This window comes from Phycodurus eques, chromosome 8 (genome assembly GCF_024500275.1).
Source record: "Phycodurus eques isolate BA_2022a chromosome 8, UOR_Pequ_1.1, whole genome shotgun sequence".
In the NCBI taxonomy this organism is placed as follows: domain Eukaryota; kingdom Metazoa; phylum Chordata; class Actinopteri; order Syngnathiformes; family Syngnathidae; genus Phycodurus; species Phycodurus eques.
Window position 1 is genome coordinate 20,604,530 of NC_084532.1, and position 27,033 is coordinate 20,631,562.

The following is a 27,033-nucleotide window of genomic DNA, read 5'->3' on the forward strand; positions in this document are numbered from 1 at the left end:
TTCATTGTTGTTCAAGTTCAACACAGGTAAAACTTTCAACTGTTACCAGAGGTGGCAAAACTACTGACACGGTACGAAGTCGAAGTAAAGATAACTTGTGTAAAGAAAGACTCCGGTAAAAGTGGACGTGATGAGTTCAAAGCCGAGAAGCGCCATTTAAACAAAAATAGAGACATGCCTACTAGCAGACTGCCTATTACAGCATCATGTGAATTTGCACTTCCTAACCCTACAAACCAAATAACTCTTATATACAGTAGAACTCTTTGACAATAAAGGTTTTATTTCCCGAACTGACAATTTCCTTACGTGTTTTGCTACAGCTACCGTAATCTCACGTACGTCATTCGTACTTCCCCAAACATGTCTGCGCCCGTAATTTATCATTAACTTGTTGCTAACACAGCTTCTATTGTGCTTGAACTTGAGGATGAAATACGATAGGTTTCAACTCTATTGCCTATGGTCAATTGCGTGAAACAATTCAAGAGAGATGATGTCCTGAAACTCATCAGTGAGATGGTTGTTAGTGATGAGGTCCAAGGAAAACGAGGAAACCTTCGCCGATGTAGGTCACAATCAATTGAGTCTAGTCGACAGGATCTTGAGGATAGCAGCACCAAAGAAGACTGCAATCAATGTGACTTGTCTCTGCTTTTGAAGGGTTAGTATTAAGGGTAGTTCTCGTCCATGCACCTGTTATTAACCTTTCACTATTCACTAGAGCATTATACTTTCCATTTCAGTCTAATTTTATAGTTAAGTGAACATTTTGGACTTCTTGGAGTTGTCTTGTTTTGTGATTACTTCTTTTTTTCCCTGAGTTTTTCAAGTTTAACCTCGTTAAACTTTGTTAACTTAGAATAACCTAAAAAAAATATTAGATTTTACATGGAAACCAGAAGTCAAAAGTTATTCATTTTCCCGAATTCACAAAAAAATTAATGTCTGCTTTTGTGTTTGAACTCTCAAGTACTGACAAAACTCCTGGGTGGGGTGGGGGGGGAAGTAGACTTTGAAATGTAGAACTGTACTGTAGTAATGTCAAACGCAAACTTACTGTCAATTATTTAGATAACTTGGCTACTGAGTCTGGCTTCTCGTAATAAGAATGATGTTACGTGTTCCATGTTGCTAGCTAGCATTTCCTCGATTTCTATACTAGAAAAATATGTTCCATATACAGTAGCTTTGCGAACATTGTGAAGTGAGTAACAAAAAAATGCAAAAGACTGCCCCCAATATATGCAATTTCAGGGATACAAACAGTTGAAAATGCATGATTCATTTAGCCATTTGCACATTTTCATGAAAAACAATGCAAATGCTTTGTTGTCATTGTGAGCTGTGTGTGTAAACACATCATTTTACCTTGTTACCCCTTATTACAAGCAGAGAGAAACAGAGCTCCTCAGTGTCCGTAATAGTAAGTCATTACTACGGACGTGCATTGTTGACATGGGCATTATTGTAAGTCGGCTTAGACATTTTAAAACATTACTGTGATGGCTGTGAAATAACAGATTGAAATTTGCAATACTAAAGGCGTCTACTAACAGGCTTTGTCATCATCACAGCTACTATATATACTGTATTTATGCATAGACCCTAATAATTCTGAATCCAGAATCCCAGTTAAAACCATATGAAATGATTTTGTTCCTTTCATGTATATTTTGGCGGATTGTCATCCTGTTAAGTTACCAAGCAGGGCTGAGAAAAAGGTCAGATTTAAAGACAGGCCAGTCCAATAAAAGCATGACATGTTCAAGGAGAAACACCATAATAGGATTTTAAAATGTCTTAATAACATGCTGATATATGGGGGAGAGGCCCGGGCCTTATTCATTAAGTGCTAAATGTATCCATTTTCACCTTGAGGAAGAGAGTAACCTTCCTTCGCTGAAATGATTCCATAAATGTACGCGTCGTAAATAATAACTAGCGTCGGATACGTCTTTGTAGAAAAACAGGGAGGGTGTTATGCTTGTGAGGGTTGCGGTTTTGAGCTCCTCTCCTGAGCTATACGTATGTTCTTCCTTCCCATCATAGAGCAAAGTAACTAAAGTTTGCTAATGCTGAGCCATGGGGCACACTCTGCACCGGCTGCATGTGCGGATAGATTTCAGAGTCAAACGCGTCAGTGTCAAACGCACTTGTACCCTGACAGGAGCACCTCTGAACCAGAACAAAAACATCCTCAAGACATGAATCACATCCACCGGAAATCTTTGGATTCACCTTTGAAATGTCACACGGACAAAAGACGCCTCGGTGGAGTCGGTTGACTTTTTGTTCAGGCGCATGACAGAGGAGGCCGTCGCCGTGCTATGATCTCAGCCGTCTCCGCGGGGCGCCCGCGTGTTGGAGGCAGCTCGCGCTAAAGCTAGTTACTGCTCACTCTCCAACATAGCGGCCTATTTATGTGCCCGAGAGCAATGCATGATGGTCCTTAACAGCCATTACCGATGGGTTTGGTTTGTTCCATCTCCTTCAAAGCCTGAGTGTGGGAGTTTCAAAAATAAATGAACGTCTGTTATATCCAAGCTGCTAACAAATGCACACATTGCTGAAGAGAGGAGTAGAGAGTTTATTCACTGCTTTCTGACTGAACGGTTCTAGTGCTTGCTTGTCAAGAAACTGTAGTATTAATCGCACACACGGAAATTAGGTGTCACGTTATTAATGATGTGAACTGTGTAATTTAATTTAGGCTGTTTCATCAACACGTTTAATGTGTGATGTTTTACTTAGTATATAGCAGAATAGGAAGAACCTCCAAAGTCCAACATCCTAAACGTGGTGCAAATTGGGATTTCAACCGAAATTATCTGGATAAATAACACCGCACAACTCAAATCTTGAAACAGCTTCTTCTCTGGCTTTTCTTTATACACAGAAATCTATCGTTTTCTACACCACTTGCCCTCATTAGCGTTAGGCTAGCATCACTCGACTGTGAGGCAGACGTGCTAACTATTAAACACGTTGCCCGACAGTCACACAACACTGAATTCCAGCAGTACGTTTAAAACACGAAAACGTAGAACTCTACAAACAGAATTGTTTAGTTTCTTGGAGCAGAGTGTCAACAAGTAACCTTGGATGATAAACCACATTCTGCTTCACCATGTAGGAGAACCAAGAAATGTAGCAGCGTTTTATGGCAATATTACAATTTCGCAGGTTCCTGTGATGGGAATCGTACGACAAAGGCTCCAGAAACCTCCTAAAAACATTTTTGTTTTGACAAGATCATTGTCATGTATCATACAAAGGAAAGGTGAGAGCACGATCCGCCATTAAAGAGTTGCGAGAGAGCAACAGCAAAAAAATGCAGGCTGCTTATTCCATAACAAAGTACACTTTCTTGCTGACCTTTCACTTTCCACAAAGAGCAACGCAATCGGAGTAACTTGTCTGTCCTGATCAGAAGAAAAATTTATCAATGAGGTCAGTATAATCATCGAAAAAAAACATTCCAGACATCAACATTATGGAAAATGCATTTGAAAATATGAATTCTAGCATATTGCCTAAATGTGGTATTTAGTGAAGCGTGAACATTCTGAAAAATGTTAGAAATGTCTTTTTTAGTTTTCAAATCCAGTCAGTGGATGCTGCACTGCAGTGTACTCTGCTGTTCAGTGCAAACAAGGATACGGCAGAGCTTTGTTTCTGAATTCTTTACATTGACCTTAAAGACTGCGACTGAAGATAACGTTGAGGTTTGAAAGACACAACAAAAACATCCATACATCCATTATCTGTAGTGCTTGTCTTAGAATTGGGAGTGAGCTGGAGCCTATCCGAGCTGGTATACACCCTGAACTGGTTGCCATTCAATTGAAGGGGACATAAACAAACAAGCATTCACACTCACACCTATGGAAAATATTGAGTCTTCAATTAAGCTAACAACACGCATGTTTTTTGGAATGTGAGAGGAAGCCGGAGTACCTGGAGAAAACCCATACATACACAGACAGAACATAAACAGCAACTCCGTAAAGAAAGGCAGAGATTCAAATCCTGAACCTCAGAACTGTGAGGAAGATGTGCTAACCACTATAGCACTGTTCCGTCCAAAACAAAAACATACATTGTTTAATCCAAAAACAAGTAATATGAGTTAAAAATACAATGACGATTATATGATGAGTCATAACTGTGTTGACAATGTTTGTAAATGTGGAATGACTCATTTTAAGGCTAATGAGCTCTGTAATGACTCACAACAGTTTTTGTACATTTTCAAATGAGCTACTGGTCTTAGTCAAGTTGGAACTTTTGAGCTAAAACTCTCTCTAGCTGCACAAGGTGCTACTGCTGCTCTCAGGCCTCCGGAAAATCTATAATTCCATACGCCTTCATTGAGCTGCCTCATTTGCTCAGTTAAGCCTCCAGTCAGTTGAATTAAAGCTCTTAGCGGTAGCACACTGCTGTTTTATATGAAGGGTGAGATAGAAACCCTTGGGCCAACAGTACGTAATGTAGTGTGCACTGCACTGGTATATGTGCTCATTCGCTGTTGGTTTCTCGCAATTTTCTCAAGTTTAAAGATGGAAGGTCAGATAATTGTGTGGCTGAAATACCAAAAATGGGCTGTGTTTCTACGACAGAATGAAGACAAACAATGACTGGGAATACTATTCTATAATAATAATTGAGTCTACAATTCTGAGAAATTAGTTGTTCATGTCGTTAGCCTCATAGAATATTGCCCAAGTCAATTTTTAACATTTTCAGAAAAACAAACACCCCCCCCCGCCCTCCAAAATAGTTGATTGCATTCAACCATTGCGGATTACCATGACCTGGATGACTGACAATCAAAAGCAAAAAAGAAAAACTTGGATGACTCATACAGTATGTCAAGGTGGTAAAATCATATTTTTTATTTTATTATTTAGTCAATGAATTAACCAACTAATTATGAAGCTACACAAGTAAAAAACAAATTAAGTAATTTTACCCAACTAATTTTAGGTGAGAAAAAAAGGTTAAATTAATGCAACAAATATTACAGTACTCCTGATAATGTAAATGCTTGGTGGGCAGGATTACAGAACAGAGCAGGTTGAATGTGGCCATACTTTGCACACCGGGGAAGTACCGTAACTATCTAGCCAATAAGAAGAAAATCGACCGATTCGAAAATCTCACAAGTTGGAGCACTCACAAATCAAGGCATGTTATAAGAAAATTCCAACTTTTTTCTCATTCTGCTATTTTATTCTCATAACATTACAACCTTTTTCATATAAGATTGTGGCAGCAAGTCAGGTGAATGATGACGATGAAACGATAAGGCACCGGTGAGTAGGACGTAAAGGCTGGCAGGACTGGACATGGTAAGCACGACGGGGCTGACAAGTACGAGACAGCTGAAAGTACTAATCAGACAGGAGACGAGATATTGGCTGACAAGCGTGAGGAAGCATCGCCAAAGCCTGTCACAATCAAAGCCTTTGTTCAAAAAAGGAAATTTGACAATCCGAATTGAGAATATGAAAATAATAATGCATTCCCACTACAACAAGTCATTAAGGAGGAGAAAAAAAAATACGCTGTAAAAGAAGTTTCGGCTTTAGTAACGACTTCTTCACTCATGGTAAAAGTTGATGGCACAGTATTTGCAATAAAGTAACTATACAATATGCATGATGTCTGCTGGCTTTCACTCAGGTTTAATACAGAGTAATGCTTGTCTTGGGATCATTAATGCATTTAGTGGGCTATCAAAGCTTATGCTGCTGCAATGCTCAGTAACGGTGGAGGTAAACAGCCCCCTTCTGACTGGGCCTTCATTGCTGATAGAATTAATACATCCAATCAATGGTCCCAGCCACTGCTTAGGGGTGACTGTCCTCTCGTAAATCTGCCACGTACAGTAGGACGGAGAAAACCGGCCCCGAGGGAGTCATGAAGCAATGATTTACTTTTTTTTAATTTTTATTTTTTTAAGAAATATGACAGAAAATAAAAGAATGTAAAGGGTTTACCCAATATTTAAGAACTATAACTCAACTGTCACTGTCAAATTATTCGTAGTTCTACTGCCAAGCCGTTTCAAGACATTCTTCTACTGCCAAATCATTGGCGATCAGAAGCTCCATGGTACTATAAAATATATACTTCACTCGTCAGTTTAAGTTATTAGTTCTACAGCTAAACCATTTGAGTTCCAAAGGTCCTTGTTATTATATTAGTAATGCTAAAATTGTACACTTTTCACATCTAATTCTTAGTAGTTCAAGTGCAGAGTCATTTATGTTTCAAAGGTCCACAATACTAATACCTAAATACCTCACTTCTTTTATTACACCTACTGCAAAACTGAGGGTTTTTTTCACGGTACTATAGCAGTAACGGGAAAGTACTTCACTTTTTGGATGAAATTATTAGTAGTTCTTCTGGAACACTTGGACTTTCTACTGATCCATGATTTAGCCTGCAACTGTATATTAGTAATGTAAAAATACTTTACTCATCGTGTCAAATTTAATGGTTTAGGATTTGAAAGTTCACATACTGATAACTGTAATGCCCAAAAAATTCACTCTTCAGGACATTGTAATTATTAGTAGTTCTAGTGTCAAAGTATTTTGGGTTTTGAAGCTAATGTAATAGTAACACCAAAATGATTCACCTTGAAGGTCAAATGAATAGTTTTTCTCCTGCTGAACCAATCGAGTTCTGAAGGACCTTGTTACGACAATAGTCACGCTAAAGTACTTCACTTGTCAGGTGAGATTTTTTTAGGTTGCAATGCCAAACCTTTCCAGTTTTGAAGGTCCACAATGTCATAAGAGTAACGTCAATGTACTTCACTTTTTGGGCCAAATAATTACTAGTTTTACCACTGAAACATTTTTCTTTATCCATAGTACTGTAATAGCAATGCAATAATACTTTACTATTCAGGTCAAATTAATAATAGTTGTAGTACCAAACAGTTTGGCCTTTGAAGGTCCCATACATTATACTACATTACATATATATGGATAAGCTCTCCAGAAAATGGATGCTAGTAATTCCTAAACACCTCACTGTTCACGTCAAATTATTTGTAGTTGTATAGCCAAACCCATCAAGCTTGAGCATTAGGGTTGGGCATCGTTTGAATTTGAACAATTCCGGTCCCAATTCCGTTTCCTTATTTTGATTCAGATTTCAAACGATTCTCGATTCCGATTCTTTTAGGGGGCTGGGTCCAAAAAGTTTGCATGGTTTAAATAAAGGGTGTATGAACTAAAAGGCAATGTATGTGGAACTAACTCAAATGACTTAATATTTATTAATTAATGCTTCAGCTAAAAGTTAAATATAGCATTGTTAAAATCGTTATTTTGGACTGTTTTATCACGGCAAACAGTTTATATGTGCAAATTGTACCTTGACTTCCTGGTTTTTTTTAGCTTTTATTTTGAAGGGTACGCACCGTAACTCAGCATTTTGGCACGACTAGTTAACTTTACACGGCACCAGTGATTATTAATATATTTTTTTTAATGAATGGAACCAACTACTATAAAACGTTCATTCTTTTCTTTACCCACCGATGAGGGACAAGTTTAGTGTTTGTGATACTGTAAGACAATGTTTATGTGAATTTTGTCCCAGTTCTTTGTGATGTAAAGTTGCTACGGTGAAGGCTAAAATAGATGCTAAAAACCCTCAGTGCGAAAGTGCAATGAACCGTTTACGTTGTTAGCTGTCTCAATATTGGCATAGACATATTTTATTGTTTCACTCTCCCAATTGACTAAGAGTTGACTTCACTGAAGCTCCGCGCGGTGTAGGCTGAGGCTCGGAGCGCGTCAGACGGTATACATTGAGAAAGCCTCCTTTGCAAAATATAATCTTATTCCAAGTGTTCCACTGAGGCCACTTCATTTTAACAAAGTTAAGACACACTTCTGTTCGCCACCGCCGCCGTTGGGCACAAGCACGTCTTCGTGCGCATTCTTCTTCATTGCTTTTCGCCGCTTCTTCTTCGGGGCTGGCGGACTAGGCATTGAAAATGGGGACTTTTTAAATTTGAACGATTCCGGGAGAACCGGAACGATAGTCCCGGTTCCAATCGATTCTCGATTCTCAAAGCCCAACCCTACTGAGCATTCCTTACTGGAGGGTAGAACTGCGGTCTTACAATAGGGTTTGTTTTCATGGCTGATAGCGAAGAGCACTTTCTATCTCGTCAACACAAATTCTCTCATCCACCAGCTTCACATCTGCTAACTTCAAAGACAAATGCTTGTAATTGACTTGATTTGGATTCATTTTCATTCACATCAAATTATCGTAGGCAGTGGTGGCGAATGGTTGCAGTAGCGTTCCCTTTCGTAGAGCATTTACTCATTTACTGGTGACACATCTTGAACCATACAAGCATGTACTGTATATGCTCTATACATGTTTGTGTTTTCCCTCCCTGTGTGATTTTAAATGTATCCCACTATTGACAAATGTGCTGGCGGCAGCAGTGTGGCGCTTCTGATAAGCGACGCCAGTCATTGCAAAGGAGATGGCTAGCTATAAGCTTTGGGATTCCTATCAGAACAAACAGGATTTAGAACTTGAATTGCTGACTTAGAATGACACCTGCAGGCTTCCACGTTCGCTGCCTATCCCATAATGCTGTTGCCACCATGGAAAGAAAATCATAAAATTAATCATTATCCTCTGGGGTGAAAAAAAGCAGAGATTACGCTCCGGAAAAGACTTTTGATGACTCCGGAAAATACTTTTGATGACAATGTAGTCACTTTATTTGAGTAGGTGCTGTTATTTACAAGTGCTGAATAGCTCCTTTTTGGAGCATAACTGTTGATATCCATCTGTTACATGGGCTCTGGTAATACGCCGATTAGCATTAGAAGGCCACCGCTAAATCGCCTTCTTGTGCGTTCTGTAGCGCCATTAACCGCTACCACGTCCCTGATTAAGACCATTAGACCTTCTGTTGTCTGACGCCGTCCAAGTTCCTGATTTTGTTTTTGTCTCCACTCAAAAACTGCTTCCAAGAAAGAAGCCTTAAGTCCATCTTCTGATCAACTTGCTGAACCAAACTATAAAACAGAAAATCAGCTGCTGAACTGTTTATGTTCTGGAGGTCCATGGCATTATAATATTAACAACAAAATACTTCACTCTTTAGGTCTAATTATTATTAGTTCTACTGCCTAAGTAATTGTGTTTTTAGGTCCATGGTACAAGAACTGTAACGCAAAGTACTTTTCTGGTCTTTTTATTTATTTTATTTTTCTACTCTTGAAACACAGTCTTCACTCGAGGGGCCCCCCCTCGTTTGGTGCTGTGTCATGCTGTGTCAAACATTTGAGCACATACTTCCTGCTAGTTATATACCCACAATGCTTTCTGTTACAAATATTATGGTAGCCCGAATAAAACAAACTATGTAACATTTGAAAAGTTTATTAACAGTAGTGCCAAAATTCTTCACTTTTCTGGTCAAATTATTAGTTGTTCTAGTGCCAAACTGTTTGGGTTTTGAAGTTCCCAGACATTAGAAAAGTAACCATAAATACAGTACTTGTTGGTCAACGGTATGTTTTTTGGTGTCTCCGAAAAGTTCTTCCAAGAAAGAAGCCTGAAGTCCATCTCCTTTGTAGCCCTCTCTATTATTATCTTGCTTTCACCCCAGCGAAGAGGCCAGCTGTGTGACGGCCGTCGTCCTCATTACAGCGACAGCAGACCTCAGCTCTCATCAAGATTTCATGAAGGTGGCACCCTGTGACTCAGCACACACAGTAGCGTGTCACGGATCTGGGAAAAGGTCCTCATCATGGAACGCTTTGCCGCTCTTGTGTAGTTTGATTAACTGGAAATAATAATGAAAAAAAAAAAATACACACACACACACACTGTATATCATGCTTCTGGTTCTCCATCTCTGCATTCAGCCACAACCCGCTGCTGCGTCACTCTCACACTCGACTGTCTGGTTGATTATGTCTTTGTGTCTTGTGGAGTATAAGCTCTCGAGCAGGGGCCCGACGAAAGCGCTACATGACTTGTGCAGTGGACGATCGTGCTGTGTGGGTGACAGAAACCGTGTGCAATCATGAGGGGAAAGGGGGGACTAGATAGAGGGATTGAGCTAATGCCCAAATCCTGTCCTACTGAGCCTGTAGTGAGGAGGAGCTAAAGAAAAGCAGAGGGAGAGATGGAGGAGAAGAAGCTGGAAATGGATGTTAAAGATGTGGAGGTGTATGTTGCAGGGTATATGCGAGCCCACTAGCAAGACATTTTCGGCCCTGCGAGGGGCCGACTTAAATATATGTCTGCGGCTAAAGCCGATTTTAGGTCCACATGTAAACATCTGATTGGCTGGCGACCAGTTCAGGGTGTACACTGCCTCTCGCCCAAAGATAGCTGGTATAGGCTCCAGCAGGCCCACGACCATAGTGAGGATAAGCGGAACGGAAGATGAATGAATGAATGTAAACATATAGGGAAAAAGATTCTTTTTTTTTTTTTTTTTTAAACAGCATCCACATCTGGTAGTTTTTCAAAACAAGTCCCAGATTGAACAAATCCCCAAAATGCGAACAGCTTCAGCTTGTCAATATGCTTTGTGTCCATAGTTGTTTGGTAGACATGCAATGTGATCACCTTCCACCTTCCTAAAAAACATATAAACAAGAAACAGCAAGACTGTTTGTCTACAGTCCTTGTGGCATTATATCTGTTTTTTGACATGAGATGACAAGCACCCTCTTCTACTTCTCTTACACTTTGATTACTTTTCTTAATTTTGAATAAATGCATCAACAGGGTCCTGTTGGTTGGATGTTTCCTCTAAAAAAGTGGATTGAAACAATACAGCATGATTAACCGCATAGTTATTCTTTACACAAATAATAAACAAGAAAATGTGATGAACTGTAAATACATATTTTTTCATTATACATACAACCCCAATTCCAATGAAGTTGGGACGTTGTGTTAAATAAAAACAGAATACAATGATTTGCAAATCATGTTCAACCTATATTTAATTGAATACACTACAAAGACAAGATATTTAATGTTCAAACTGACAAAACCTTATTGTTTTTAGCAAATAATCATTAACTTAGAATTTTATGGCTGCAACATGTTCCAAAAAAGCTGGGACAGGTAGCAAAAAAGGCTGAGAAAGTTGAAGAATGCTCATCAAACACCTGTTTGGAACATCCCACAGGTGAACAGGCTAATTGGGAACAGGTGGGTGCCATGATTGGGTATAAAATTAGCTTCCCTGAATTCCTCAGTCATTCACAAGCAAAGATGGGGCGAGGTTCACCTCTTTGTGAACAAGTGTGTGAGAAAATAGTCGAACAGTTTAAGGACAATGTTACTCAATGTATAATTGCAAGGAATTTAGGGATTTCATCATCTACGGTCCATAATATCATCAAAGGGTTCAGAGAATCTGGAGAAATCACTGCATGTAAGCCGAAAACCAACATTGAATGCCGTGACCTTCGATCCCTCAGACGGCACTGCATCAAAAACCAAGATCAATGTGTAAAGGATATCACCACATGGGCTCAGGAAGACTTCAGAAAACCAATGTCAGTAAATACAGTTCGCGCAACATCCGTAAATGCAACTTGAAACTCTACTATGCAAAGCAAACGCCATTTATCAACAACACCCAGAAACGCCGCCGGCTTCTCTGGGCCCGAGCTCATCTAAGATGGACTGATGCAAAGTACAAAAGTGTTCTGTGGTCCGACAAGTCCACATTTCAAATTGTTTTTGTAAATTGTGGACGTCGTGTCCTCCGCGGAGGCCAAAGAGGAAAAGAACCATCCGGACTGTTATGGACGCAAAGTTCAAAAGCCAGCATCTGTGTTGGTATGGGGCTGTGTTAGTGCCAATGGCATGGGTAATTTACACATCTGTGAAGGCACCATTAATGCTGAAAGGAACATACAGGTTTAGGAGAAACATATGCTGTCATCCAAGCAACGTCTTTTTCATGGACGCCTCTGCTTATTTCAGCAAGACAATGCCAAACCACATTCTACACGTTTTACAACAGCGTCCAGCAGTCCAGACCTGTCTCCCATTGAAAATGTGTGGCGCATTCATTCATTCATTTTTTGAGCCACTTCTCCTCACTCGGGTCGCGGGCGTGCTGAAGCCTATCCCAGCTGTCATCGGGCAGGAGGCGGTGTACACCCTGAACTGGTTGCCAGCCAATCGCAGGGCACATACAAACAAACAACCATTCACACTCACAGTCACACCTACGGGCAATTTAAAGTCACCAATTAATGCATGTTTGACGCTCTAACCAGTCGGCCACCATGCCGGTGTGGCGCATTATGAAGCATAAAATACAACAACGGAGACCCCGGACTGTTGAACAGCTCAAGCTGTACATCAAGCAAGAATGGGAAAGAATTCCACGTACAAAGCTTCAGCAATTAGTGTCCTCAGTTCCCAAACGTTTATTGAATGTTGTTAAATGAAAAGGTGATGTAACACAGTGGTAAACATGAGCCTGTCCCATCTTTTTTGGAACGTGTTGCAGCCATAAAATTCTAAGTTAATGATTATTTGCTAAAAACAATAAAGTTTACCAGTTTGAACATTAAATAGCTTGTCGTTGTAATGTATTCAATTAAATATAGGTTTAACATGATTTGCAAATCATTGTATTCTGTTTATATTTAATACAACGTCCCAACTTCATTGGAATTGGGGTTGTACATACACACACAAAACACACATATATATATATATATATATATATATATATATATACATACACACACACACACACACAAAGTATATCTTACAGCATAGCACCTACTGACAAATACACACGATTTAGACAATATTGCTTAATTTGACAACCCAGATAAGTGAATGTCACAAAAAGATTGCCACACAAGGGGGCGCTTCGAGGTCATTTGGAAGAAAATGTCATTTCTGACACTACCGCAGAATGACATGACCAGAGAGAGCCAATCTCCAACATCAGCCTTAAAAGGAGGAAGTAAAATTTTAAAAATTTTTAAAAAAATGCAACACTCATATTTCATGTTTCATTGTTGTAGATTTACTTCTCTCATCCTGTTTACAATTAGTGGCTTGTCTTTGTTTCTCTCTCCCTTCTAGAAATGATTCTCAATAAACCTCAATTAAAATACTAAGAAACCACAGCAGAAGCTTAAAAACTCCACTGTGACACAGTAAAAGTGTTCCGGCATAAAAGGGATACAGATTTTCCATTCTTCTTGATCTAACATCTGAACAGGACAAAAAAATAAAGAAATCTCATCTTTTGTGACAAGTTTTTAAATGTAACCAAAATTGTAATCATGGAACTTTCCAAAAGCAACTGTAATTTAATTTAATGTAGACATTTTCTCACAGTAATGTAATGGATTAAATACATTTTGTAATTAAATTATATAATCTCATTACAGGCATTTTTAATTACTCCCCAACACTGGTAATGGAGTGGTGGGTAGCAGCTCCAACATTCCAAAAACATGTAATGTTAGGTTCATTGAAGACTGTAAAATGTCTTGTGAGTGTGAATGGTTGTTTGTCCACACATGCCCTGCGATTTAACTGGCAACCAGGCCAGATCACCCACGATCCTAATGTGGATATGCGGTATGCAAAATGGTTAAATGGACAAATTATGGGTAATGTTATGGCAGGCGTACCCTAAACGTGTGCATTACTACGACATATATCGATTGGAATGACTACTACTACGACATACTGGTACAAGTAAGCAGCAGAAGCCTGACTTGTCACAATGTCCCTGTTGGCAGTCATGCCCTCCATCTGCACACTTTTTTTTTGGGTATCAGGAGTAGGGCATTACTCCCAAAAAAATCAGTTTTTGGCACGACTGATTTTTTCCCCCACTGCCAGCCCAGAGAGCTATTGACATGGTGTGTTACTGTAATGTGTGAAGCAGTGGGAGACTCATTGTAAATCTGTGTCAACAAATGCTGGAGCAGCAGCGAGCTCCATCTTCCACCCTCCCTCCCTTCCTTCTTTGCTTCCCGCACTCTCTCGGTTTTCCCGCCGCTGCCTCCCCGCCTTGCATTTCCCGAACTATCTAATGAATCTTATCTGCACGGCACACTGGAGGCTTAAGCTTTTGGTGGGCTCAGGACTCTACCCAACCTGCCCCCCCCAACACACACACTGACACACTCCCTCGCCGTTTGATGTGCTCATCGGTTGATTTGTCAGAAATTGTCCCGAAGATAAGAAGGCAGCGACCGACCCGACGCGGTGCCTCCAGAGGGGCAAACGTCATGCGAATCCCAGCATGCACCACAAGCGAATGTCCGGTGAGAGTGTGGGGCGGGGCGTAATGAAATGGCGGATATGTTCCGTGACAGAATTACAGATGTAGACTTGTGTGAGGCTTCAGTGCTTCAAGGTGCCCCCGTGTACTGACGACATGTTTCCTCCATCTCACTTTTTCCTTGATGTTTGCTTTGAAGATTAGGCCGCGCCTGACCGCCGGCGAGTTGCAGCTGCTGTAATGATGTACAATATCACACATGTGAGCACGACACTGCAAGTGCATTTGGCCGGGATCTTGAGCCCTTATCATGATGACTCAACTATAGATAAAAAGAGCGTACCTCAAATACCTGGTTGACCAATTTGTAATAAAATGAGTAAGGGGCTATGAGCAGGGGCTTATATATAACCTCATGCAACCCTGTGTGCTTCATGCCTGGATCGAACATTTTGGTTGACTTACACAGTGGTGCCTTGACATATGAGTTTAATTATTTCCGTGACCATGCTTGTAACTCAAAACACATCTCAATTCATCTTTCCCCACGGAAATGAATGAAAATGCCATTAATCTGTTCCAGAAAAAAAAAAAAAAAAGAATGATTGGAATGTGTTTTTAATCGGAAAAATAGCACTCTATAAATGTGTACTTTACATACAGTAATGACAAAAATAAAAAGAATGTAAAGAAATTAAAACCGTTTTTGCCACAGTTTTTGTTTCAATTCAATGCACATTGTGCTAATCCTTCTGGTGTACATCAGTTACCTTTTTTTTTTTTTTTTACTTTTTTTACCTGTATGACAGTTACAAATGTTAAAATGTTCCTTAAAATATTGCCTGGAAAGTCGTATATGGTTGGAACAGTATTTCCATGATTTCCTATGTCAAACTTTGTTTTGAATACATTGAAGGTCAAGTCCAGTAGATGTATTGTATCTGAGCTATCTACTATTGTGTACTTTCAGTTTCATAAAAGAGTAGGTAGGGAAAAAAAGCTAAAAAGTATCCAAGCGTACCAACCTGACTTCAGGGTGCTGGTTTCAGCCATTGTTCTGGTTTTGCACCACCATTCAGCATGTGCTCTCATGCAACAAAACACACTCGTATCGGCTCATACCCACACACGCACATGCACGTGCATTCTCAGCAGCATGTTTCCTTTGCCGTCTGAGGAGCTGAGCCCAGAATGCTCCCACTGCTGTCACAGCAACTCCAGGATTGTGACAGATTACGGCCGGCTGCCCTGACCGATAGAAGCCAAAAAGTGTTGCCTGCTCACTGACTCATAATTCTTGGCATACCTATGCCGCGTTGACATTTCGTTAACGGGCCCGAGACCTCCACTAGGCATCCTTGTTTTATGCACTATGATTGCCTCTAAGCAATTTGCCAACACTTGCAGTTTTTTTTTTCTTCCCAAGCCTGTCACCCTCACCACATTAACAACCCAGCCTCGCTCTGGAAAGTGAGGGGAGGATAGAGATGGAGGCAGCCAAGCACATTGGATTCACATTGCAGGGAGTACAGACAAAAGGACAAAAATGCATTTTGACAAAAACTGAAAAGTGAAGATGAGTCCACTCCCCTCTTTGTCCAAGAACACACAATGAACCCTCTAAAGTTTAACAAAATCCATCATTCCATCAGACTGTTTGACCTCCAACTTTTCCTGTAAAACCCATCCATCTTTTTTATATTGTTCTTATCTGCATTAGGGTGAACTTCCCATACCAGCTGACTTCAGGGGAGAGGTGGGGTACATTCTGAATCGGCCAATCACAGGCCACATATAGACATACAAGCATTAAGAGTCACAATCTAAAGTATGGACAATTTTGAGTTGTCAATTAACCTGACGTGCATTAGTGAATGTGGGAGGAAGCCAGATTGCATAAGCACAGGGAGAACATGCAAATGTCACACAGAAAGACTGGAGCACAGATTCGGACCCTGAACCTGAGAACTGTGACTCGTAACAACTTTCAAATCGTCCCCATCAATAAAAGTGTTATTAATTGTAGAGGACCTTGCACCTTAATATAATTTAGAGCAATGATTCTCAAAGTGTGGTATTAAATACCATCGCTGGTATATAGGCTATCTTTAGTGGTAAATGAAAGAATTAGTGCTTCAGTACAGTTCAGTTGTATTTAACTTTTTAGGACAAAACATTAGCATTTAATCTTTAAGAAATGTTTGTCTTTAAACTTTCATTTAGGTACAGTTTCTTTTAACTTTTATATGCGATACATTTCAATTTAATTATTAGTCAAGTAATGTTTTTTGTTTATTATTTTCCTGTACAGCATTTAGCGTTAATATTAAAATTGCTGAAAATGTTATAGTGGATTAAAAAAAGAATAAATAATTAAATATATTATGCTATTCTATTTTAACATTGGTCATGATTGTCATACTTGAAGAGCTAAGGTATTTTTTAGGTGGTATTTGGTGTAAAATGTTTGAGAACCACTGTCTTAGAGCACTTTTTAAAAAAACAACCCTTAATATTGGTGTAAAAATTATTACTTATTGCTATAAGTTTTTTTCAAGATTTAACTTGAAAACAAATTATATGCTCCAACCAATGTTCCCTCTAATTTTTCATATGTCTGGGCAGAAACACAAGCTCCTTGAGCGCACTGAGGACCACTGTGAGCCACATCAGATGTGCCCGCTGTGGCCACACACCAGTATGACACCTGTTCAAAACCTTGGATCATAGCAAGTTGCATGGCTTATTTGCATTTTGATAGCAAGTAAAATATTGTCAATAAGAATTTTAACATGTTCGGGGTCAGATTTGGCTTTGTGTGACAGCTCGTTCTTTTTCCCTCTGTCTTTTGTACCGATCCCGTGTCCCATCGCGAGTCTTCGTACAATTTCAACAGCTTTCAAATGACATTTCTGCTGAATATGACGCTTGAGGTAGTCCAACCTCCATTCAGTCCACATTTTCCGTCCGAAAACTCACTTGCTACTTTGGCTTCGCTGCATGTTTTGCAGAGTACACCTTTCTCACTCGAAAAGGAAAAAAATCTCACCCAGTTTCATCGCTTGTTCGTCTATTTGCGCCTATTCCGACAACCATTCCATCTTAAAAGAACCGCATTTCTTTTTCACTTTGGCTTGATGAGTGGATGTGTCGCTGCCCATTCGTTTCGCCATGATAAGGGGTTAGCGTTTGTGCCTCTTATCATCACCGCACTGTTGTTAGCTCGCTAACCTGCACGGCGCAAACGGAAAGGGCACATATGCAAGCATTGTCAATGCTATGATTGGCTGCGTAGCGTAAGTGAACCGAATCGTATCATTGGCTGGGCACCTGTCGCTCACTGAGTTACATTTCAAAACGGTACAGAAAACAATATTATTGGTCTAATTAATTAGATTATATCAGGTGTAAAATCAGACATTATTTCATACATTTCTGTTGAATTGTATTTGTTTGCGCAGCATAGATTCTCTTGTGCCCTGAGTATGTGCTAGCAATGAGCGATTGCGCAGTCGCGCAGTTTAGCGGGAACATTGGTTCCAACCCTTATGTTTAACGACGAGATGCAGATGTGCAGAGGCTTATGCCTGGGAGGTGACTCTCACACAAAACTGTATTACGTTAATCATTTAGTACTGAGCAGCCAGGGCAGAAATATGAGTACCATTTTCCGACACTGCAATCATTTTCATTTTCGGTTCTCCGGTTATCATTTCCCTTCTTTGCCATCACTGACAACCTTCTGTGAGGACATCTCAAAAAAGCAGAACACTTGTGGAGTTAATCCCTTAGATGCTGACGTCTCAGGAGATTTGGCGTCACCTACCATCGATGACACACTGGCTAGTAATGATAAAATGGTCAACCATTTGTTATCTTACTGGAAAATGTGTGCATGTCTGTGTTTTGTGTGTGTGTGTGTGTGTGTGTGTGTGTGCATGCATGCGTCCATCAAAGGGGGGATTGCATGAGGGAGCCAGAGCGCACAGGATCGACACTGGGCCAGCCTGCTCTGTCCATCTGCTCATCGCTCCATTCCCGGCATATCAATACCCCTCACCCACCCACGCACACACACACGCGCGCACACACACCTGCGACTTCAGCTGGTTGCATCACACTCGACTATGAAGCCTGTTTATATTTCATCCAGACGTGGAAAAAAACAAATGGAGAGGATAAGGCTGTCTTGGCCTGACATTCCCCTAAAAACTCTCGCCTCATCGACCTTGAACCTAGAACCCGAGGGCCGAACAAAATCATCAGAACGTGTGGCCTGACCACAAGCCACTGCCCCCCCCCCCCTCACCCCCCGCCCCGCCCCCAACTGCTATAAACACAGACAAAACACACAAACACAGTGACCAAGTGAGAACTAGAGGCACTCGGGGCAGAAAGCAAATGTCTGTGGCAACTCCCACTCTTTGCTTTGGGTAGTATACTTCATTGGGAAGGGATTTGGAGGGTGTGAGTGGATGTGGTTTTGGGGGGATAATTTTTAATGCCATGTTATGTCTATATGACCACATAATACTGGAAGAAGAACACATTTCCTATGTAGTCAAATAGGAGGCACTTTAAGTACAGAGACACCTTGGATGTTCACTTTAAAAGGCATACAAACTTAGGCTACCCATCTTAATTATTTAATCTTTGATTAAAAGGGAATTTAAGATTCTTGGGAAAAAAGAAACGACACTTTTTGTCATATTTGTGAAACAGCTATTATGACTCGCAAAAATCTGCAGTCTCTGGCCTCTAATTTGATATACAAGAAACAAACCAGAAAGAGAGAGACAGAAAGCGGAACTTACTATTGATCAGTCATTTGTTCCACATTCATGGACACGCACATTGCAGGCGCACCCAAACATCCTCGAAAAAAAAAAACTTCAAACTGATAACATTTAGTCTCATAGTGACGCTCAACTCAACTTTACTGATATAGCGCTTTCACAACAGCCACAGCTGTGACAAAGCGCTGTACACAAAACAAAATAATAGTACAAATCAAATTACCGAACAAAATTTTGTCCAATCAAAATACACCATAGCTTCCGCCACACATTCCCTCTGGTTGAGCAAATTATTTGAAGCTGTTAGTAGATGAGAGAGGAGCATGATTGAAGTCTCCATTGACCAGTATGAGGGCGCATGCATCATAGATGTTGCGATTATAGCGTCACTCACATTTACGACAAGCTGAGTTTGAAAGTAAAAAAGCAACTGCAACTTTCTAACAGCCGATAGTTTGTCCACTGGCCCTCCATTACGAATAAGGTGCTTTTCTAGGGTAACAAGGTAACAGGTCAGTGCGAGGCTGTCGTTTTCACCTTAGAATGTAATTGTGCACTTCTAACTTTGTGGGAAAGTGCACAAAAGAACCCCCATAAAGATATTCTGGTACAAGATTAGCATTTATTATGGCAATACTTTCTCTGTTATTGCAGTAAACACTGGGAAAGAGTTGGTTTAGTTCTTTTAGGTTGTCATCTGTCAAGGACAGATGACAACCTAACTCTGCAGCTCCCATCACACTTATACTAACCATAAGCAAAGATACAATTGATTGCAGTTTCTTGGAACAAAGCGTTCAAAGACAACTTAGGGCGATGAGCCACATGCTGCTTCACCAAGTCTAGCGACAAATACATTATCGGCTCACTTATAGCAGCAACTTAGTGTACATTTTTATGTAACAAATGTTATGTTAAATATGTTTGTACAGTTAATACATTTAGCAATATCAATAGTGTCTGTGTGTCTGTGTGTGTGTAAATGCGGTTGTAGTAGCACCCATGTCTAAGCCCAAATGAACATATTGCCACCATCCAGGCTTTCATGCTTGCAGAATATTGTGCATGTACACTATGTAGGTTAAATTGTTAAGTGCTTGAGGACGCCTTGCTCTGTCACACGTTGCGGCAGCAGGAAATAATGCAAAGGAGAGAGTGCAAAGAGGCCATTAGGGTTCCGGGCACTGCCCTCGGAGCCCAAAGAATTGAGAAAAACAATCACGACCTCGCCAAACGACACACGTATATTTACATCAAGACAAAAGGGAATGAACCTCAGATGCCCCGCGTGTGATTTTAAGGTCGCCTTTAAGTTGTGAATGTGAGAAGAATGTCTTTGGATGCGCAGCATTAAAATGAATAAATAATAAAAGCTGAGCCATGAAAAAAGGAATGGGGGTGGGGGGCTGGTGGGTTGGATGTGTAGGAAGCTTGTGAGTGTGATTTAGCTCCAGTTCATGCAAAGTTCAGCCAGACTCCCTCTCCTTTTCTGTCACTTGTCTGCGTTCCCTCCTCTTGGCCTGCATTAGCCGAATTTCAGTGACACTATAAAGCAACATCTCTGAATTTAATAGAAACTCATAAAGGCACATGTGCATACAAATCCTGGCCAAGTGGTGGGTAGGTGGGGTCATGGCCTCTCCACTGTGAAATAGTGGAGATTGTGTCATTTGAATGTCTTTGGGATGATTTTACAAGTCACTGTGAAGTGGACTGAATCCCAGTTCTTCCAGTGGTGGGTGCTTCAGTCCACTTGGCCATTAAAAGCGGAGACAATTTTCACATCACTTTTTGTCATATTTGTTAAAACTGTCAGTATGAAAAACACAAGACACTGCATGCATCCATCCACAAGTGTAATTTGGCTTGGAGACGAGGTTCTGCCTTCACGCGGGAAAATACAATCCATGCTGTCTTTGTAGGGGACCGCATCTGCTTCTCAGTTCAAAGTTTGCTTTTGGCTAAAGTCCGGCCTCAAAGTGCGGTCCACCCTAGCTCCACCCCTAGTTGTCACGATAACAAAAACAGTGTGCCGAGCAATTTAAGACAAAGGATGTGTGCTATACAATGGGGGAAAAAAAGTATTCCGTCATCTTAAATTCTTCTTCTTATTATTAGTCAAATTATGAGAGAGGCCTGTAATTTTCATCATATGAATACCTCACCTATGAGACAAAATTAGAAAGAAAAAAAAAATAGAAAAATCACAGTCTGATTTTTAAAGAATTTGCAAATTATGGTGGAAAATAAGTATTTGGTCAATCACAAAAGTTAATCTCAATACTTTGTTATATACCCTTTGTTGGCAATGAGAGAGATCAAATGTTTTCTGTAAGTCTTCACAAGGTTTTCAAACACTGTTGCTGGTATTTTGGCCCATTCCTCCATTCCGATCTCCTCGAGAGCAGTGATGTTTTTTAGGGCTGTCGCTGGGCAACACAGACTTTCAATTCACTCCAACGATTTTCTATGGGGTTGAGATCTGGAGACTGGCTATGCCACTCCAGGACCTTGAAATGCTTCTTACGAAGCTACTCCTTCGTTGCCCAGGCGGTGTGTTTGGGATCATTGTCATGCTGACGTTTCATCTTCAATGCCCTTACTGATGGAATGTGGTTTTTCACTCAAAATCTCACGATACATTGGCCCATTCATTCTTTCCTTTAAACGGATGAGTCGTCCTGGTCCCTTTGCAGAAAAACAGCCCCAAGGGATGATGTTTCCATCCCCATGCTTCACAGTAGGTATGGTGTCCTTTGGATGCAACTCAGCATTCTTTGCCCTCCAAACACAAGTTGAGTTTTTACCAAAAAGATCTCTTTTGGTTTCATCTGACCATATGACATTCTCCCAATCCTCTTTTGGATCATCCAAATGCCCTCTAGCAAACTTCAGACGGGTCTGGACATGTACTGGCTTCAGCAGGGGGACACGTCTGGCACTGCAGGATTTAAGTCCCAAAAACATGCATTAATTGGAGACTCTAAATTGCCCGTAGGCATGACTGTGAGTGCGAATGGTTGTTTGTTTCTATGTGCCCTGCGATTGGCTGGCAACCAGTTCAGGGTGTACTCCACCTCCTGCCCGATGACAGGTGGGATAGGCTCCAGCACACCCGCGACCCTAGTGAAGAGAAGCGGCTCAGAAAATGGATGGATGGATGGATGGAAGTTCAAACAGGTGCCATTAATACAGGTAACAAGTGGAGGACAGAGGAGCCTCTTAAAGAAGTTGTTACATGTCTGTGAGAGCCAGAAATCCTGCTTGTTTGTAGGTGACCAAATACCAATTTTCCACCATAATTTGCTAATATATTCTTCTTCTTTTGAAGTGGGAGAACCTGCACAATTGGTGGCAGAGTGAATACTTTTTTTGCCCCACTGTAAATCTTAGATCATGATGATCAACATTAAAACATAGTAACATACATAGTAACACAGTAGACCCAGGTATCCATAAAAAAAATTTAGGTGTTATTCCTGTATTTATTACCCACTCTCAATAGTATGCAGTTTGAACATTAACACTGCGCTCAAATATAGGAAAATAAGAAATACTACTTAATGACTAAATTAAAAATTGTTGCACATGAGCGTTAAATAAAAATGATACTTAAATGTTTACAAATAAAAAGTTCATAAAGATTAGATGCAAATTGAATGTATTGCACTATAGTTAAAAGTCAAATACAACTGTGCTTAAAAAGTGAAAAGTAAAAAAATGTATAGTCCTGTATAAATTTTAAACAGCAAACTTCAAGCTTAGAAGCTTTATTGTAATATGTTTGAATGTATTTCCTGTTTTAAATGTTGCAAATCCTATTTGTATTTAATTCAGTGATTCTTCCGTGTACCACGAGAGGGAGCCTGCATACCATTCTACTCGTATCCCACTTTGAGAACCACTGCTCCAGTCGTAACGGTGGTTAACTTACTTTTACACTTCTGTGACAGTTAATAATGTAAAAGTAAGAAGAAGCAGTTAAGTATGTAAAAACAGTACTGAGACATTGCCTTGTATAAAATGAGAGAAAAAGGGGCCAAGAAAGTGATTTTGCCTCATAGTTCATCTTCATCTCGGGTTCCTGTCCCAAAGCCCACTTCATGAAATAAGTCCTGCTGAAAATCAATGGCAGTCTGAGCCACGTAAAGGTCAGCCATTCAGCAGCACTGGCCTTGGCGGGCGAGCCGAGCCCGGGCTTGTACTGTGAGGCTCAGCTAAGTAGAATTAATGGGGGAGATCGATTATGCTGCACACCAGTCAAATTGAACGAAGCAGGGAATCATTTGAAGGCAGGAAGTGCAGCGTGACACAGAATGAGATGCACTCCCAAGTAAAGTTTAATAGTAACACTCAACTAACTAAAACAGAAACCCTCCTCACCATATCGCAATTTCCTATACTTCTTTTTTTATTCTTTTTTTAATTTCACATCGCCTCAGGCAACCCATTCTTCTTGTATTTTTCCTCACTTTAAACTAAATCGATACAGAACCCGAGGAGACAAATCAACGAATGGTGTCACCGTGGAAGGGTTGGGGGCTCCAACACATGGTAACATGTTCCTCACTCGGTATGGCTGATGGTGGGGGTGATAAGTGCAAGAAATGGGTGGAAGTAAAGATATAAGATTTGACTGTTTGAACGGACGGCGTGATAAGAGAGCAAAAGGCTGGAAAGGGATGAAAGGGATGAAACGAGGCTCCAGTGGTCGGCGAAGTGAACAGAGAGAGGGGTGGGCGGTAGCGCCGGTGGTGGTGGGCGGTTGCGTTTCACGGAGAAATTCTGCTCCTGTGACTGCGGAATGGGAGCCCTCATCATTAATGTATATCACGGTTCTGGGAGATAATTTACATACGTAGAAAAATGGAGCGGCACCAGGAAGCGTCGCGTAGCCGAGCATCGCCGGTGGCGGCAATTTAAATCATTCTGTTCTGTTTGTACTGTCAAACTACTAATTCGCATATACCACAGTGCTACTTGGTGTTACTTTATGTGGGGGGGGGGAGGACTAAACGGCTGTGTAAGTATAAGTAAACACCTTTAATTCATCATTATTCAAATACCTCCGGAAAAACACTTTTTTTCCTCCTCCATATTTGAAGCAACCATACAGGGTGAGAATAAAGTTATGCAATGTAATGGCAAATTACCACACCAGGCTGCTACATGCGATTAGTTATTAATGTCTTTCGACTTGGTGAAGCAGCATGTGCTCAAGTGTCACCAAGGTTATTCTTGTACACCGTGTTCCAAATGAGTGTGGCTCAGACAACTGTTTCCTATTAAAGCTACAATGTTCGTTATGCAAGACTTTGTTCAAATCAGCTGTCGGTATTACGTTAGATTTGAGATCAGTGTGGAAATTTCCATAGCTGCAGTTGTATAAGAACTATGACATGTACAGTATTGTAGAATTGTAGAATGCCAAGTTGCATATAAAGAGAATACATCAGATGATAATATTTTTGTCTTTAGACAGAGTGAAGCAACATGTGGCTCATCACTTAAGGTTATTCTTGTACACTGTAAACAAAACTGTTTCGTATCTATGCAATTTCTCCTCTCCCTTGCAAGAACTGAACTAAAACCACAAATCTTTGTGTTTCCCAGTGTTGATTATTGTAACTATACCACAACAACATAGATTTTGCCCACGTATACAAAAGCGCTTACCAAAATGTGTGCTTGAGCCTTTGTTGAGCCTTTTTCTTAGTAGATGAGAGAGGAGCATGATTATGTATGTCTTCCTAAGCATCTCTGACAGCAAACAATGGCATCACATGGCGATCGGGACAAAAATGAAATAAATAAACACGACAATTGGCCACTTAGCCACAGCCCGCCTCGCTGAAACCTGACCAGGGCTCTGTCTGGGCTAACTTCAACAAACGCTAAGTGACATGCCTAAGTGGGTTCAGGTTGCCGATTCGGCGTAATTCAGTAAAAATACAAATGAGGCTGGCTGGGAAAACAGATCATTCAAAGTAGCAGAGAAGAGAAAGGGAAGCCACTGCGAAAGGAAACTTTCATGTCTTTCTTTTTCACGTTCTGTCCTTCAGAGGATTCACTTTATGCCTCACTGACCATGTGACACACACACACACACACACACACACACACACACACAAACAGCACTTTACAGACCGGCTGATTTCCCTCATTGGGAATCGATAACAAATAACCTTACTTTTCACTGGCCATTACCGTCGGTGTCGACCACCGTGAACCATCTTTATCTGCACACCGGTGACACGTCTAACCTTGAGCCCCCACCGCCGGCCAACCCCTGCGCTCTCTCTCTTTGCTCCCCCAGGTAGATTTCAAGCCGAGGGTTTCGGCCCTGCTTTTTTGGAAAGGTTCAAATTGAGCCCTATGGGAGCGGGCGAGCGTGGCACAGCCATCTCCCATGACAGATCAATGGTAGGTCTCACCACAGGGCAGGAGGCCAAGGCCTCGCACAACCTGCTAATAGAATCCCAATGTCATTGCTGACACGACATCGCCAGGTCGGCTCGGGGTGAGCCTGGGGTATAGGACAGTGGGACAGACAGTTTAAAAAGAAGGGGAAAGCTCTCACACTATTCTGCAGTCTGTGTGGGCTGTCTGCCGAAAGAAAAATACAGCACTAATTCTTCATCGTCACTGTCCAAAGACAAGCATGTAACGCTAACCCTAACTCCAACAACAACAAAATCTAAATACTGTAAATTTCACACTACAGGGGTACCTTGACTTGCACGTTTAATTCATTACGTGCCTAAGCTCGTTATTCAATGTACACATCAATTACATCTATATTCTCCATTGCAGCGATTCTTAAAATGTGGGACGAGTACCACTAATAGTGCGTGAGCTCCCTCTATTGGTACACAAAAGAATCATTAAATTAATTGTTGTAAATGTTCTAACTGTTCATGTTACAGTGACAAGCATTATTTAAATCCATTACATTACATTATTTAAGTACAGTGCAGTTGTATTAACTTTTAAGTAAAACACCAGTGCATTCATTCTTTTAGAACTGTTTGTTTTTAAACATTTATCACGATACATTTTTTTAATGTAATTTACGTTTTTTATGTTTTAATGTAATTTATGTTTTAAGTAATCATTATTTGAGTACAGTTTTAGTATCTTTAGTATCTTACTATATTTAAGCACAGTTTTAAAAGGGGAATTTTGCAATCCTCCCCCCTTCAATTTATGAGTTTCATTTATGAGGGTCATATTTGTTCAAACTGTCAGTATGACCTGACAGAAGCACATGAGTCAGATGGTCTCTGTGTGTGTGTGTGTGTGTGTGTGTGTGTGTGTGTGTGTGTGTGTGTGTGTGTGGGAGGGGGGAATCAACCCTCTCTGGCCCCATCTTGTGCCTCTATTGGATTTGCAAAAAAACACAATGCCTCAGGAAAAACAACTAATCAGAAAATAAGGCATGTGTGACGAGGTGTCAATCATTTGTCATGCACTCGCGGGCACACTCATAGCATTTTATTGTACATATTTTGTTGTGGCAGTGCTACTTTGTGCTTTTTCAATTCCTACATTGAGGTTGGCAGCTTTTGTTTTCTCTCGTATTCATATGTATTCTGCCCTCATTGAATGTGCACTTTTTAGTTTTGTGGATAGCTAGCAGTTCTCAAATGAGAGTCCCCTGACTTCAAGCTGTTTATTTCTAACCATAAATGTTCATTTAAAGTACTTTTAACACAGTACCACTGCCCTAATCTTAAACCTGACATAAATCCCCTAGTTTAATGGTATATACAATGGAAAAAGCCATAGATGGGCTAACGGAAATTTGCATTGCTTTCAGTCATTTCAAACCACCACTGTTACGTCAGCGTAGAAAAGGCAGTAAACACATACAACCCCAATACCAATGAAGTTGGGACGTTGTGTTAAACATAAATAAAAACAGAATAGAATGATTTG

The 27,033-nt window shown here is 40.5% G+C and overlaps 1 protein-coding gene across 5 annotated transcripts in view; it reads right to left on the reverse strand.

The window, feature by feature from the left end:
* celf5a (cugbp, Elav-like family member 5a) overlaps positions 1-27,033 on the reverse strand; it is a 325,603-nt gene that overhangs the window by 139,951 nt on the left and 158,619 nt on the right. The window lies entirely within an intron of this gene.